Here is a 15,958-nt window from a genome sequence, read left to right on the forward strand (position 1 = left end):
ATAGACATGGCCTCGGAACACACGCAATACACTTAGGTTGACTTGACGAGCCTAGCATGTACAGACATGGCCTCGGAACACGGAGGACCGAAAGGTCGAGCATGAGTCGTATAGAAGATACGATCAACATGGAGATGTTCACCGATCTTGACTAGTCCGTCTCACGTGATGATCGGACACGGCCTAGTTAAACTCGGATCATGTTTCACTTAGATGACTAGAGGGATGTCTATCTGAGTGGGAGTTCATTAAATAATTCGATTATATGAACTCAATTATCATGAACTTAGTCTAAAATCTTTACACTATGTCTTGTAGATCAAATGGCCAACGTTGTCCTCAATTTCAACGCGTTCCTAGAGAAAACCAAGTTGAAAGATGATGGCAGCAACTATACGGACTGGGTCCGGAACCTGAGGCTCATCCTCATAGTAGCCAAGAAAGATTATGTCTTAGAAGCACCGCTAGGTGATGCACCAATCCCACAGAACCAAGACGTTATGAACGCTTGGCAATCACGTGCTGATGATTACTCCCTCGTTCAGTGCAGCATGCTTTACAGCCTAGAACTGGGTCTCCAAAAGCGTTTTGAGAAACATGGAGCATATGAGATGTTCGAGGAGCTGAAATTGGTTTTCCAAGCTCATGCCCGGGTCGAGAGATATGATGTCTCCGACAAGTTCTTCATCTGTAAAATGGAGGAGAATAGTTCTGTTAGTGAGCACATACTCAGAATGTCTGGGTTGCACAACCGCTTGTCTCAGCTGGGAGTTAATCTCCCGGATGACGCGGTCATTGACAGAATCCTCCAGTCGCTTCCACCAAGCTACAAGAGCTTTGTGATGAACTTCAATATGCAGGGGATGGAAAAGACCATTCCCGAGGTATATTCAATGCTGAAATCAGCGGAAGGGGAGATCAGAAAAGAACATCAAGTGTTGATGGTGAATAAAACCACTAAGTTCAAGAAGGGCAAGGGTAAGAAGAACTTCAAGAAGGACGGCAAGGGAGTTGCCGCGCCCGGTAAACCAGTTACTGGGAAGAAGTCAAAGTATGGACCCAAGCCCGAGACTGAGTGCTTTTATTGCAAGGGAAGTGGTCACTGGAAGCGGAACTGCCCCAAATACTTAGCGGACAAGAAGAAGGCCGGCAACACCAAAGGTATATGTGATATACATGTAATTGATGTGTACCTTACCAGTACTCGTAGTAGCTCCTGGGTATTTGATACCGGTGCGGTTGCTCATATTTGTAACTCAAAACAGGAACTACGGAATAAACGGAGACTGGCGAAGGACGAGGTGACGATGCGCGTCGGGAATGGTTCCAAGGTCGATATGATCGCCGTCGGCACGCTACCTCTGCATCTACCCACGGGATTAGTTTTAAACCTCAATAATTGTTATTTAGTGCCAGCTTTGAGCATGAACATTGTATCTGGATCTCGTTTAATTTGAGATGGCTACTCATTTAAATCTGAGAATAATGGTTGTTCTATTTATTTGAGGGATATGTTTTATGGTCATGCCCCGCTGGTCAATGGTTTATTTTTGATGAATCTCGAACGTGATGTTACACATGTTCATAGTGTGAATACCAAAAGATGTAAAGTTGATAACGATAGGCCCACATACTTGTGGCACTGCCGCCTTGGTCACATTGGTGTCAAGCGCATGAAGAAGCTCCATGCAGATGGACTTTTGGAGTCTCTTGATTTCGAATCATTTGACACGTGCGAACCATGCCTCATGGGTAAGATGACCAAGACTCTGTTCTCCGGAACAATGGAGCGAGCAACCAACTTATTGGAAATCATACATACCGATGTGTGCGGTCCAATGAGTGTTGAGGCTCGCGGAGGATATCGTTATGTTCTCACTCTCACTGATGACTTAAGTAGATATGGGTATATCTACCTAATGAAACACAAGTCTGAAACCTTTGAAAAGTTCAAGGAATTTCAGAGTGAGGTTGAGAATCAACGTGACAGGAAAATAAAATTCTTACGATCAGATCGTGGTGGAGAATATTTAAGTCACGAGTTTGGTGCACACTTAAGGAAATGTGGAATAGTTTCACAACTCACGCCGCCTGGAACACTCAGAGAAATGGTGTGTCCGAACGTCGTAATCGCACTCTATTGGATATGGTGCGATCTATGATGTCTCTTACCGATTTACCGCTCTCATTTTGGGGTTACGCTTTAGAGACTGCCGCATTCACTTTAAATAGGGCTCCGTCGAAATCCGTTGAGACGACACCGTATGAATTATGGTTTGGGAAGAAACCTAAGCTGTCGTTTCTAAAAGTTTGGGGATGCGATGCTTATGTCAAGAAACTTCAACCTGAAAAGCTCGAACCCAAGTCGGAGAAATGCGTCTTCATAGGATACCCTAAGGAAACTATTGGGTACACCTTCTACCTCAGATCCGAAGGCAAGATCTTCGTTGCCAAGAACAGGTCCTTTCTAGAGAAGGAGTTTCTCTCGAAAGAATTGAGTGGGAGGAAAGTGGAACTTGATGAGGTGATAGTCACCCCTTCCGAACCGGAAAGTAGCGCAGCGCGGGAAGATGTTCCTGTGGTGCCTGCATCGACTGGGGAGGAAGTTAATGATGATGATCATGAAGCTTCGGATCAAGTTACTACTGAACTTCGTAGGTCCACAAGGACACGTTCCGCACCAGAGTGGTACGGCAACCCTGTCCTACAAATCATGTTGTTAGACAACGGTGAACCTTCGAACTATGAAGAAGCGATAGCGGGCCCGGATTCCGACAAATGGCTTGAAGCCATAAAATCCGAGATAGGATCCATGTATGAAAACGAAGTATGGACTTTGACTGACTTGCCCGATGATCGGCGAGCCATAGAAAACAAATGGATCTTTAAGAAGAAGACAGACGCGGATGGTAATGTGACCATCTACAAAGCTCGACTTGTCGCTAAGGGTTATCGACAAGTTCAAGGGGTTGACTACGATGAGACTTTCTCACCCGTAGCGAAGCTGAAGTCCGTCCGAATCATGTTAGCAATTGCCGCATACTATGATTATGAGATATGGCAGATGGATGTCAAAACGGCATTCCTTAACGGCTTCCTTAAGGAAGAGTTGTATATGATGCAGCCGGAAGGTTTTGTCGATCCTAAGAATGCTAACAAAGTATGCAAGCTCCAGCGCTCAATCTATGGGCTGGTGCAAGCATCTCGGAGTTGGAACATTCGCTTTGATGAGATGATCAAAGCGTCTGGGTTTACACAGACTTATGGAGAAGCCTGTGTTTACAAGAAAGTGAGTGGGAGCTCTGTAGCATTTCTCATATTATATGTGGATGACATACTATTGATGGGAAATGATATAGAATTCTTGGAAAGTATAAAGGCCTACTTGAATAAGTGTTTTTCAATGATGGACCTTGGAGAAGCTGCTTACATATTAGGCATCAAGATCTATAGAGATAGATCGAGACGCCTCATAGGTCTTTCACAAAGCACATACCTTGACAAGATATTGAAGAAGTTCAATATGGATCAGTCCAAGAAGGGGTTCTTGCCTGTATTGCAAGGTGTGAGATTGAGCACGGCTCAATGCCCGACCACGGCAGAAGATAGAGAAAAGATGAGTGTCGTCCCCTATGCCTCGGCCATAGGGTCTATTATGTATGCCATGCTGTGTACCAGACCTGATGTAAACCTTGCCGTAAGTTTGGTAGGAAGGTACTAAAGTAATCCCGGCATGGAACACTGGACAGCGGTCAAGAATATCCTGAAGTACCTGAAGAGGACTAAGGATATGTTTCTCGTTTATGGAGGTGACGAAGAGCTCGTCGTAAAGGGTTACGTCGACGCTAGCTTCGACACAGATCTGGATGACTCTAAGTCTCAAACCGGATACGTGTATATTTTGAATGGAGGAGCAGTAAGCTGGTGCAGTTGCAAGCAAAGCGTCGTGGCGGGATCTACATGTGAAGCGGAGTACATGGCAGCCTCGGAGGCAGCACAGGAAGCAGTCTGGATGAAGGAGTTCATTACCGACCTAGGGGTGATTCCCAATGCGTCGGGCCCAGTGACTCTCTTCTGTGACAACACTGGAGCCATTGCCCTTGCGAAGGAGCCCAGGTTTCACAGGAAGACCAGGCATATCAAGCGTCGCTTCAACTCCATTCATGAAAGTGTTCAAAATGGAGACATAGATATTTGTAAAGTACATACGGACCTGAATGTAGCAGATCCGTTGACTAAACCTCTCCCTAGAGCAAAAACATGATCAACACCAGGACGCAATGGGTGTTCGATTCATCACAATGTAACTAGATTATTGACTCTAGTGCAAGTGGGAGACTTTTGGAAATATGCCCTAGAGGCAATAATAAATGGTTATTATTATATTTCTTTGTTCATGATAATCGTCTATTATTCATGCTATAATTGTATTGTCCGGAAATCGTAATACATGTGTGAATGCATAGACCACAACGTGTCCCTAGTAAGCCTCTAGTTGACTAGCTCGTTGATCAACAGATAGTCATGGTTTCCTGACTATGGACATTGGATGTCGTTGATAACGGGATCACATCATTAGGAGAATGATGTGATGGACAAGACCCAATCCTAAGCATAGCATAAAAGATCGTGTAGTTTCGTTTGCTAGAGCTTTTCCAATGCCAAGTATCTTTTCCTTAGACCATGAGATCGTGCAACTCCCGGATACTGTAGGAGTGCTTTGGGTGTGCCAAACGTCACAACGTAACTAGGTGACTATAAAGGTGCACTACGGGTATCTCCGAAAGTGTCTGTTGGGTTGGCACGGATCGAGACTGGGATTTGTCACTCCGTGTGACGGAGAGGTATCTCTGGGCCCACTCGGTAATGCATCATCATAATGAGCTCAATGTGACTAAGGCGTTAGTCACGGGATCATGCATTGTGGTACGAGTAAAGAGACTTGCCGGTAACGAGATTGAACAAGGTATTGGGATACCGACAATCGAATCTCGGGCAAGTAACATACCGATTGACAAAGGGAATTGCATATGGGATTGATTGAATCCTCGACACTGTGGTTCATCCGATGAGATCATCGTGGAACATGTGGGAGCCAACATGGGTATCCAGATCCCGCTGTTGGTTATTGACCGGAGAGGCGTCTCGGTCATGTCTGCATGTCTCCCGAACCCGTAGGGTCTACACACTTAAGGTTCGGTGACGCTAGGGTTGTAGAGATATGTGTATGCAGAAACCCGAAAGTTGTTCGGAGTCCCGGATGAGATCCTGGACGTCACGAGAGGTTCCGGAATGGTCCGGAGGTGAAGAATTATATATAGGAAGTCAAGTTTCGGCCACCGGGAAAGTTTCGGGGGTTGCCGGTATTGTACCGGGACCACCGGAAGGGTCCCGGGGGTCCACCGGGTGGGGCCACCTATCCCGGAGGGCCCCGTGGGCTGAAAGTGGAAGGGAACCAGCCCTTAGTGGGCTGGGGCGCCCCCCTTGGGCCTCCCCCCATGCGCCTAGGGTTGGGAACCCTAGGGTGGGGGGCTTCCCCCTTGCCTTGGGGGGCAAGGCAACCCCTTCCCCCCTTTGGCCGCCGCCCCCCCATGAGATCCCATCTCTAGGGCCGGGGCCCCCCAGGGGGCCTATATAAAGGGGGGGAGGGAGGGCAGCAACCTACAGCCTTGGGCGCCTCCCTCCTCCCCTGTTACACCTCTCCGTCTCGCAGAAGCTCGGCGAAGCCCTGCCGAGACCCGCTACATCCACCACCACGCCGTCGTGCTGCTGGATCTCCATCAACCTCTCCTTCCCCCCTTGCTGGATCAAGAAGGAGGAGACGTCGCTGCACCGTACGTGTGTTGAACGCGGAGGTGCCGTCCGTTCGGCACTCGGTGATCGGTGATTTGGATCACGGCGAGTACGACTCCGTCATCCACGTTCATTGGAATGCTACCGCTCGCGATCTACAAGGGTATGTAGATGCACTCCTTTCCCCTCGTTGCTAGTACACTCCATAGATGCATCTTGGTGAGCGTAGGAAAATTTTAAAATTATGCTACGATTCCCAACAAGGTACTCATGCGGTCCACCGAGGACGATATCGTTGCCGTCGCGACCAACAACTGGAACTGCCCGGTCATCTTGTGTCATCCTGGGAGACCCGGTGCGTGGGTGCCTGGACGGAGGGAGAAGCCATATGCATCTGTTTTTGATATCGTGTTTCATAAAGACGGTCTCTACGGGATCACTGAGCGCAATGACCTCGTCGTGATGGATCTTAATGAGGATGACAACGGCATCCCCATTGTTAAAGATGTGAGGTATGTTATTAAGCATCCGTCTGATGAGGAGGAGGAGGAGATGGAAGAGTACGATGAAGACGGAGAAGTGTACATCAACTATGAAGAAGAAGAAGAGTACGATGAAGACGAAGAAGTGTACATCAACAATGAAGAAGAAGAGTACGATGAAGATGCAGAAGTGCCCATCAATATCTACGATGAAGAGGTGGAGTACAACGCGGCTTCAAGCGTCGATGAGGAGAATGAAGACTTTGAAGAGGTGTTTTGTGGCAATGATGCATTTAATGATGATATGGAGAATCATGAAAACAACCTACACAATTGTGACCACAAACAAGTGCCAAGCAATAAGGACAAAGGAGAGGTAGATGATGTCACGATGGGTATTATAGACAAGTCTGAAGATGACAAGAGAATACTAAGCAGATTGGAGCTTAAGGGCAAGCGTCACGATGGTGATGAGAAGGTACCTGATGGTATGGAGCTGGTCGGTTTCCATTGCGACGACCAAGGGAAACCTGGGGATGGCACTGAGACCAGCAGGCATCTCTTTGAGTCTAATGGCAAACTGCTTCTAGTAAAACGGCAACAATGCCACCCCGGCCACTCCCCTGACTATACTCGTCAGGTTGAGGTCCTAGAGGCGGACATGGGCGCGGGGGTGTGGACTCCGATAAGTGCGGATGTATCAGGCATGTTCTTCGTGAGCAGTCGTTGCTCAAAACATGTTTCTGCGTCCGAAGAGGCAAGGAAAGGATTTAAGTGTCACTTTGTAGATGAGCACGACATGGCCGTCGACCTGAAATCTCAACGGTATCTTCCATGGGTGGGTAAACCAACATGGTTTTTCCCGCAAAAAATAGTCGTATGAAATTAAATGGTTTTCATTTTTCCCGCAAAATTTGTTTTCCTATTTGTGGTTGGATATGGGAGCTATAAATCGTATAGTAGATGTTTTTTTCTTGGTCCCAGCAAAAGCTTTGTGTTAAAATTGAGTATTGAGATATATCAATAGAGCCTGTTCGCATCCTCATTTTTCTCATGGCAAAAGAGACGCAAATCATTTTTTTTTTCCGTAACGACATAAGTGTTGGGAGCAACAATGACAAGGGCTCTGGATCAACGCACTGCAGACCGGCATGGCCTTGCGCTCGATATTGCCCCCTTGACACTGTGGCTGGGCGCCGCCTGCAGCGTCTTGGGCTCCATGTTTTTTTTTTTCAAAACTAGGCTAAACACATTTCAATTTAGAAAGAGCTCAGAGGGCGCGTAGAAATGAGAAGAGAAGAGTCCAACACACTGCTAGGGAACCCCACCTTGAGCTCTCTCGGGCTTGGTGATTCAGAGGACCAGGAGGGTATGTGTTTTGAATGCCACTTTTCGTACGACCATGGGTGCCCAAGGCGCGAGACGCCGGTGAACGTCGGTCTACCATGAGTACATTGAGTAGCTTGACTCACCATGTGTAGCTTTGGCACGCGACCCAGCGACGTCTTCTGGTCACGGTGAGATCCATGAATTTGTCTTGATCCGCGGCAGTGAGATTGGTGCAATGACCGGATCCGCGGTGCCGCCTCCTTCTCGCCGTACTCGATGCCAAACTTTGGTCATGCAGAGCACGAACGTGGGGCAACATACCGTGCCCCACGGTCTTGACGCCGCCGTCATCCTTGTAGACACGTCAACGAGGCGACGCAGAACAACAATTACCAAGACGTCCTTGTACCAGGACTTGTGGATGATGCCGCGTCACTTAACTTGTGGATGATGCCGCGTACAACAAATTTATAACCAAGAAAAAACCAAGTTCATTGTCACGTAAATTAATCCAAGTGAGTGAAAAGAGAAGAGAAAAACAACTGGGCCGCGCGCATGCAGCGTGCCGCTGCCCCTACTGAAATACTAGTAATTCGTAGTATCCTAGTAGGCTGTTTCTTTCGCTAGGAGCAATAGTTACCTGGTACTAGTGTAAAAAATAATCTTATATTAAAAGACGAAGGGAGTACAATGTTCTCTGATATAATGGTTTTCATGTATACAATTTCCCTTCCTAGCATGGAGACAGGAGATCAACACATACAGCATACATTCGCTGCTCCGGCGGTGGAGGATTGGATTTGGATGGATGGGGAAGTCGGCGTGCTGCGACAAGGCGAGGGTGAAGCGGGGGGCATGGTCGTGGGTGGAGGACGCCATCCTCGCCACCTCCGTCGTAGGGTTCGCCAACGCTGGCAACTGGACCACGCTGCCGCACAAGGCAGGGCTTCGCCGATGAGGTAGCTCAACTACCTCCGTCGTGGCGCCTTCACCGAGGAGGAGGTCGGCCTGCTCCTCCGCGAGCCAGTGCGCCTTCCAGTGCTCTTGGTGGGTCACCTCCTCCTCCGACGTTGCGGCTTAGTGGACGGGAGGCACGCTCACCCACTCGCGGAGCCCACCAGTCCACGAGTAGAACTCCTCGGGCCAAGCGGGGGGCGGCGGTGAGCGCTTACACATGGGCGTGGGCTCGGGCCCGGCCTCAACCTTGGTCTCGAGGGTAGGCAGCGGGGGGAGGGGAGCGTGGACGGAGTCCCCCACTGCCGGCAATGTGAGGGCTTGCTCTAGGCCGTCCCACTGCGTGTCCTCCTCGAGCGGGCAGTGGGGGCACGTCGTGGTTGACCTGAAGCCGCGGCGGCGCTCCTCCTCATGCTCCAATGTGAACCAGCGCTCCCTGTTGGGAGAGTCCGGGGCGTACGCACGCTGCTCCGGCATGAGGAGCTCGCCGTGCCGGCGAACCTCCTCGGCGTGCGCCTGCGACGAGCGTGGCACCACCGGAATGGGGATGCGTTGCGGGTCGAGATGCCAGCCGTGAGGCAAGCTGACATCTGGACATTGCATAGGCTAGCGGTACTGCCAATGCCACCGCGCCTGGTAGACTGGGATGTACAGCCTCTCGCGCTCCCGTTGCGACCCGTCGCGTCGAGCCGGCGGTGGCGGAAGAGGAGGCACACGGGATGAGCTCGCATCGGGGCAGAACTTGCCCTTGCCCTTCCCACCGAAGAAGCCCATGGCATGGCGTGCTGGGGTTTTTTGGTCGCCAACGAGGGAGCAAACGTAGCCAGATGTGGATGAGAGGTGAAAGTGGACAGCCCCCCCCCCCCACCCCCACCCACACACACACGCTTGCAATAAAAGGGCGTCCACGTGATGCTGCCACCCACCGCCAAGCGGGCCCGAGTTAGGTGGTCACATTTAAGATGACCGCGGGCGATGGTTGGGCGGCTGACAGATGGGCCACAAAGGACCAGACATAAATTTAAACCTGAAATGCATCTAGACGAACACCAAACAGATACAATTTGGGTTTGAGTCCGCGCGTTGGGCCGGTGCTTTGGTCCGTTTCGATTCAAACAAACCCGCGCCGACGAAATGGATGCCGTGTTGGAGTTGCCCTCACCAACATCAGCAGCAGTTTCGAAAAACAGAAGGCAAAAGGCAAGCCAGTTGCCGGTGTATGCTGGTACTGAATTTGTCAGCGCAGCTTTTCTTCAAAGCCTTTATTTTCTTTTCCCCGTATCTTCACATCACACTAGCCATTATCAGAAGCTATGGGCTACCTCTCCTGCCTAGTGTTTTTACCTATGTTAGGGTATGTTTGATATCCATCCACACTGTTATATTTTTGTGTCACAAGTGTAGAAAATTGAGGCAAATATTTGGTTGCAGCCACAGTTATGGCATATGCCATTTTCGGCGTTCTGGGAACGGGGGTCCCCAGACTTGCCTGCCTGTGGCCCACGGCGTGGCTAAGTCAGCGGGCCGTACGGCCCATCTTCATCAACAAGGCATCCAAGACCCTCGCGAGGGGCCAAGCCTCGCGAGGCGGACGACGCAAGACCTCCTCAGGAGTGGCCTAGCCAGGCAGGCTCACGAGGAGCGGAGATATCAAGGCGGGGCAAACCTCACGAGGCTCTCGTGACGTGAGCCATGGCGATCGGCACCAGACGGGCGCCAGCGCGCGCAATGTCCTTGTTTCCTCTTTGGTGCTAAGGAGGCAAGCGCAGGCGAGGAGTACCGAGGCATCGGGCAAAGGTTGCCATATCGGTGCAACGAGACCAAGACCAGAAGGACGGCAGGACGGAGGTCATCGTGGAGCCCAAGACGGCGTCACCACCAGAGCCTTTCGCAGGCGAAGACCACTTTTGTCAGGATAGCTTGTACTAGTTGTCCCCCTTTAAATTTGCCCACCGTTGTTGGCTCCCTTCCCGCTCAATATTCGGGGAGAGGACCAGGGCCTATATAAGTAGAACTAGCCACCACAGTAGGGGCATCTCAGCTTGACCTGATCTGATCGAGAGCCTACCCTAGCCACAAGAACACCTCAACCTCAGGAGGCTGTTCTTCCCCTTGTATTGTTCATCATCAGCCCAAGAGGCAATCCACCACCACCACACTGGAGTAGGGTATTACACCACAACGATGGCCCGAACCAGTATAAATCTCGTGTCTTTCTGTGTTGCGAGTTCATCGAGTTCGTCCGCGAGATCTTAGTGAGCTAGGGCATGGATCGGTAGGAGGAAAAGACTTCGCGCGCACCCCAGAGTTCGAACCTTAAGGGTTTGCCGGAACCCCATATCCGACATTTGGCGCGCCAGGTAGGGGTGCGCCGGAGCTTCTTCTCCGCCAATCGACCTGCCGACGCTCCGCGGCCACGATGTTCGGCGACCCAAGGGCTGACTCCGACCGCTGGGCAGCCTGGCCGGCCCGGGCGGCGCCACCTGCCCACGAAGCCCTCGACCCCGCGCTCCAGGCGGCGCGAGCGCCGTCCAATGTTGCGGGGCGCGGGCGGCGCGGCCAAGCATCGTCCACCCTCACCCCGCGGCAAGTGCGAGCCGCTGCAAGGGCGGCAAGCCACGCCGCAGCGACGGCGCCGCATTCACGGCGGGAGCAGGCAAACATGCGAGCAGAGCTCACGGTGGCGCGAGAGCTGGTGCGGTGCCGGCTGATGGAGAGCGGCCAGGATGCACTGCTGGAGCGCGTTGCCGAGCTGCTGGATGCAGCAGCGTCGGGAGCACCGCCCTTCTGTCATCAGCTTCCTCCTCAGGCCACTACAGGGTCTCACGGCGGGCCCCGCCGCGACCACGCGCCATCAGGTGTGCCAGGGGGCTTCGTCAACACCAGCACGGCCGGTGGCGCCGGGGGCTCTGCCGCCCCCATGCCGCCCGCGACAAGCATGAGCACAAGCGTCGCCTCCCATGGCCCAAGTGGGATGCCGCGCTATCATCCTCAAGACGCCACACTGGGTCGGGCGACATGGAGTGTGGGGCACTACGGCGAGGTGTTCGGGGTGACGGCCCCGGAAGCCTACGTGCCCCGCATGATGGACCAGGATTACGCACAGGAGGACGATCCTGGCTCGTTCATCGGAGAAGGTTGGGAAGAAGAGGCGCTGGGAGTTGAGGCCTTCCAGGAGCCGCCGGGGAACCACCACGACCGCGTGTGCAACGACAACTACAGGGTACCCCTAATCCCACAGGATCAAGCTTACGCTAACCATGAGTCGCAGGAAGAACAGATCACCATGACGGCTGACGGCCCCAGCTCGGCGGCCTCCCTGCCAGCAGGGGGATCGCGTTGGGGGCTGTAGGAGAGGGGTCGGGACCCAGGCCCCTCCCCACGGCGTGTGAAGCCAGAGGACACCCGGAGGTAGGCCCTCTGCTGGGGAGGTGCCGGCGAGCCTTCCCCCGGCAGAGGACCCGTGGTCGCTGAGGGCACCGCTGGCGTCCCCTTTTCCCCCTTTGTGTTGTCCTGGTAGCCGGTCGGCTCAAAGGTGGTCGAGGGTGGCGCAAGGCGGGGCCCTCGTCTGGCGATATGAAGCAAGGCCGGTACCTGTGAAGAAGGCCCAGTGCCTGTGAAGCTCGCCGCCCGTGACACTTTCACGTAATAATGAGTTGGGGTTGTACACGCCCCTGAGTCTCAGGGGTGCCGGCCTCAGGCCCTGGGGCTCCCTCTCACGCCTAGTGGCAGCACTTAGCTCCGCGCTGGTGAGAAGACTTGAAGACCAGAAGACTAGACTAGGTGCCGGACACGGCCATTTGCTTTGGATCTCTCTTTCTGTAGCTTTGCTTTCTGGATCTGTATTTAAGTTGAAGCCAAGTTTTTGTCGATGCGCGCGGGGGGTGCCTCTTCTCGTTCGAGCAGTTTCTTGCTTTCTGGATTTTGTTTTGTCTGGGACTCATGTCCGACGCCTTCCCCTCACGAGCCCCTCGCGAGCAGGACTGCGCGAAGCACACGCGCGCCGAGCGCGCACTAACGCTGCAACTGGCGCTTGCCTCTTGCGGGGCCCCGTCTGACAGGTCGACAAGCTCCGCAGGATTCTCAGAAACTCATAGCCTCGTGACCCAGCTCGAGGCTGGCGCTGACTAAGGTAAACCACAACGGGAAACTCGCCCCTGGACTCATGAGTCCACGAGGGCACAAATTCAATACCGCATAGGAAGGTAAAGGCTGCGGCTTGCTTACATGAGGGGCTCCCCCTCTCAAAATGCTCTTACAAGTTTTCCAAGGGCCACGCCCGAGTTTTTGCGTACAGGATAAAACGACAGGAGAACATGGGATCAATCAGATATGTCACTCGCTACATCGCCCTCGGACGCATCACTCGCGTCGTCGTCATCTTCGCCGGCACCGTCGCCGCCTTCGGCGACGCCTCCGTCGCCGTCGTCAACCACGTCGCCTTCGTCTGCGGCGACCACCACCGCGTCGTCGTCAGAGGCAAAGGCTCTGACCAGCGCGTCCACGTTGTCCTCCACCCACCGCGCCAGATCGCCCCGGACGGCCTGCGGTACGGGGGCAATGGCGGCGTCGAAGTCGAAGTCGGGGAAGGTGTTCCTGAGGTGGCTGAAGACACGGGAGAACGCGCGCCCGAGCAGGCCCCGACTTCTCTCCTCCACGAGCCGGCGAGCCCTGTCAGGCCGGGTTTCCAGGCGCGTCACCACGTCGGTGAAGAAGGTCAGGTGGCTGGCATAGTCATTCGAGTGGGGGGCAGGTGCATTCTCGTCGCAGATGTAGCCCAGGGCGGTATTGGCCCTCTTCCGGAGATCCTGAAGCATAGGGGCATGCTCGCGCTTCAGCGTCCGACGTTGGAGCACTTCCTCCCTGTTTTGTCGTGCGACGGCCTCGGCATCATCGACCCGCTCCCGAAGAGAAAGCAGCTCGGCACGGGCGGAGGCCAAGTCCGCCTGCGCCATGACCAGGGCGGCAGCCGTGGCCTCCGCACGCCTCTCAGCCTCGTCCAACCTGGGCCTGAGGGCAGCAGCCCTACCCGCACCCTCTGTACCTGCGAGCTTCAACTTCAAGTCATACCTTCCCTCCAGGTCTGCGTGAACCTCGGCCACCTAGCGATCCACCTCCTCCTGGAGCCTGGCCTCGCGAATCCCGACGGCATCTTCTGCTTGGGTAACTTGACGCTCCCTTGTCTCCAATTGCTCAAGCTCGAGGCTGCGTTCCACGGCCTCCAGCGCCAACGCCTCCTTGCGCTTCCGGACCTCTTCCTCCTCGGCGGGCGTCCCCCTCAGCGACGCAAGGGCAGCTCTGCGCGCCTCCGCCTGCTGCTCTAGGGACGCGTGATACGTCTCCAACGTATCTATAATTTATGAAGTATTCATGCTATTACATTATCCATCTTGGATGTTTTATGGGCTTTACTATGCATTTTTATATTACTTTTGGGACTAACCTATTGACCCAGAGCCCAGTGCCAGTTTCTGTTTTTTTCCTTGTTTCAGTGTTTCGCGGAAAAGGAATATCAAACGGAGTCCAAACAGAATGAAACCTTCGGAAAAGTTATTTTTGGAAAGAAAGCAATACAGGAGACTTGGAGTGCACGTCAGGAGATCAACGAGGAAGGCACGAGGCAGGGGGCGCGCCCTCCACCCTCGTGGGCCCCTCGTGGCTCCCCTTACCGACTTCTTTCGCCTATATATTCCCATATACCCTAAAACCTTCGGGGAACAGGATAGATCGGGAGTTCCGCCGCCGCAAGCCTCTGTAGCCACCAAAAACCAATCGGGACCCTGTTCCGGCACCCTGCCGGAGGGGGGGAACCCTCGCCGGTGGCCATCTTCATCATCCCGGCGCTCTCCATGACGAGGAGGGAGTAGTTCACCCTCGGGGCTGAGGGTATGTACCAGTAGCTATGTGTTTGATCTCTCTCTCTCGTGTTCTTGAGATGATACGATCTTGATGTATCGCGAGCTTTGCTATTATAGTTGGATCTTATGATGTTTCTCCCCCTCTACTCTCTTGTAATGGATTGAGTTTTCCCTTTGAAGTTATCTTATCGGATTGAATCTTTAATGATTTGAGAACACTTGATGTATGTCTTGCGTGGGATACTCGTGGTGACAATGGGGTATTCTATTGATCCACTTGATGTATGTTTTGGTGATCAACTTGCGGGTTCCGCCCATGAACCTATGCATAGGGGTTGGCAAACGTTTTCGTCTTGACTCTCCGGTAGAAACTTTGGGGCACTTTTTGAAGTACTTTGTTGGTTGAATAGATGAATCTGAGATTGTGTGATGCATATCGTATAATCATGCCCATGGATACTTGAGGTGACATTGGAGTATCTAGGTGACATTAGGGTTTTGGTTGATTTGTGTCTTAAGGTGTTATTCTAGTACGAACTCTTGAGTAGATCGATCCGAAAGAATAACTTTGAGGTGGTTTCGTACCCTACCATAATCTCTTCGTTTGTTCTCCGCTATTAGTGACTTTGGAGTGACTCTTTGTTGCATGTTGAGGGATAGTTATATGATCCAATTATGTTATTATTGTTGAGAGAACTTGCACTAGTGAAAGTATGAACCCTAGGACTTGTTTCCTAGCATTGCAATACCGTTTGTGCTCACTTTTATTATTAGTTACCTTGCTGTTTTTATATTTTCAGATTACAAAAACCTATATCTACCATCCATATTGCACTTGTATCACCATCTCTTCGCCGAACTAGTGCACCTATACAATTTACCATTGTATTGGGTGTGTTGGGGACACAAGAGACTCTTTGTTATTTGGTTGTAGGGTTGTTTGAGAGAGACCATCTTCATCCTATGCCTCCCATGGATTGATAAACCTTAGGTCATCCACTTGAGGGAAATTTGCTACTGTCCTACAAACCTCTGCACTTGGAGGCCCAACAACGTCTACAAGAAGAAGGTTATGTAGTAGACATCAAGCTCTTTTCTGGCACCGTTGCCGGGGAGGCTAGGTAAGCGGCACTCACACCCCGTCAACTAAGCTCTTTTCTGGCGCCGTTGCCGGGGAGGTGAGTGCTTGAAGGTATATCTTTAGATCTTGCAATCGAATCTTTTAGTTTCTTGTTTTATCACTAGTTAGTTTATAAAATGAAACTACAAAAAATGGAATTGAGGGTGCCTCATATGCTTCATCTTTTTAATGTCTTCCGTGAAAATAAGGATTCCGATAATTGTGCTCAATTGCTAGAGGAAGAATGCATTAAAATGTTTGGCACTAAATTTTTGAATGATGAGCATGATTGCAATGTTGTTAGTATGAATTCCTTGAATACCCATGATGCTAATGATATGCAAAGCCACAAGCTTGGGGAAGCTATGTTTCATGAAGATGATATTTTTTGTCCCGCAAGTTTTGATGAGCAAATTTATTAT

This window comes from Aegilops tauschii, chromosome 5 (genome assembly GCF_002575655.3).
Source record: "Aegilops tauschii subsp. strangulata cultivar AL8/78 chromosome 5, Aet v6.0, whole genome shotgun sequence".
Taxonomy (NCBI): Eukaryota; Viridiplantae; Streptophyta; class Magnoliopsida; order Poales; family Poaceae; genus Aegilops; species Aegilops tauschii.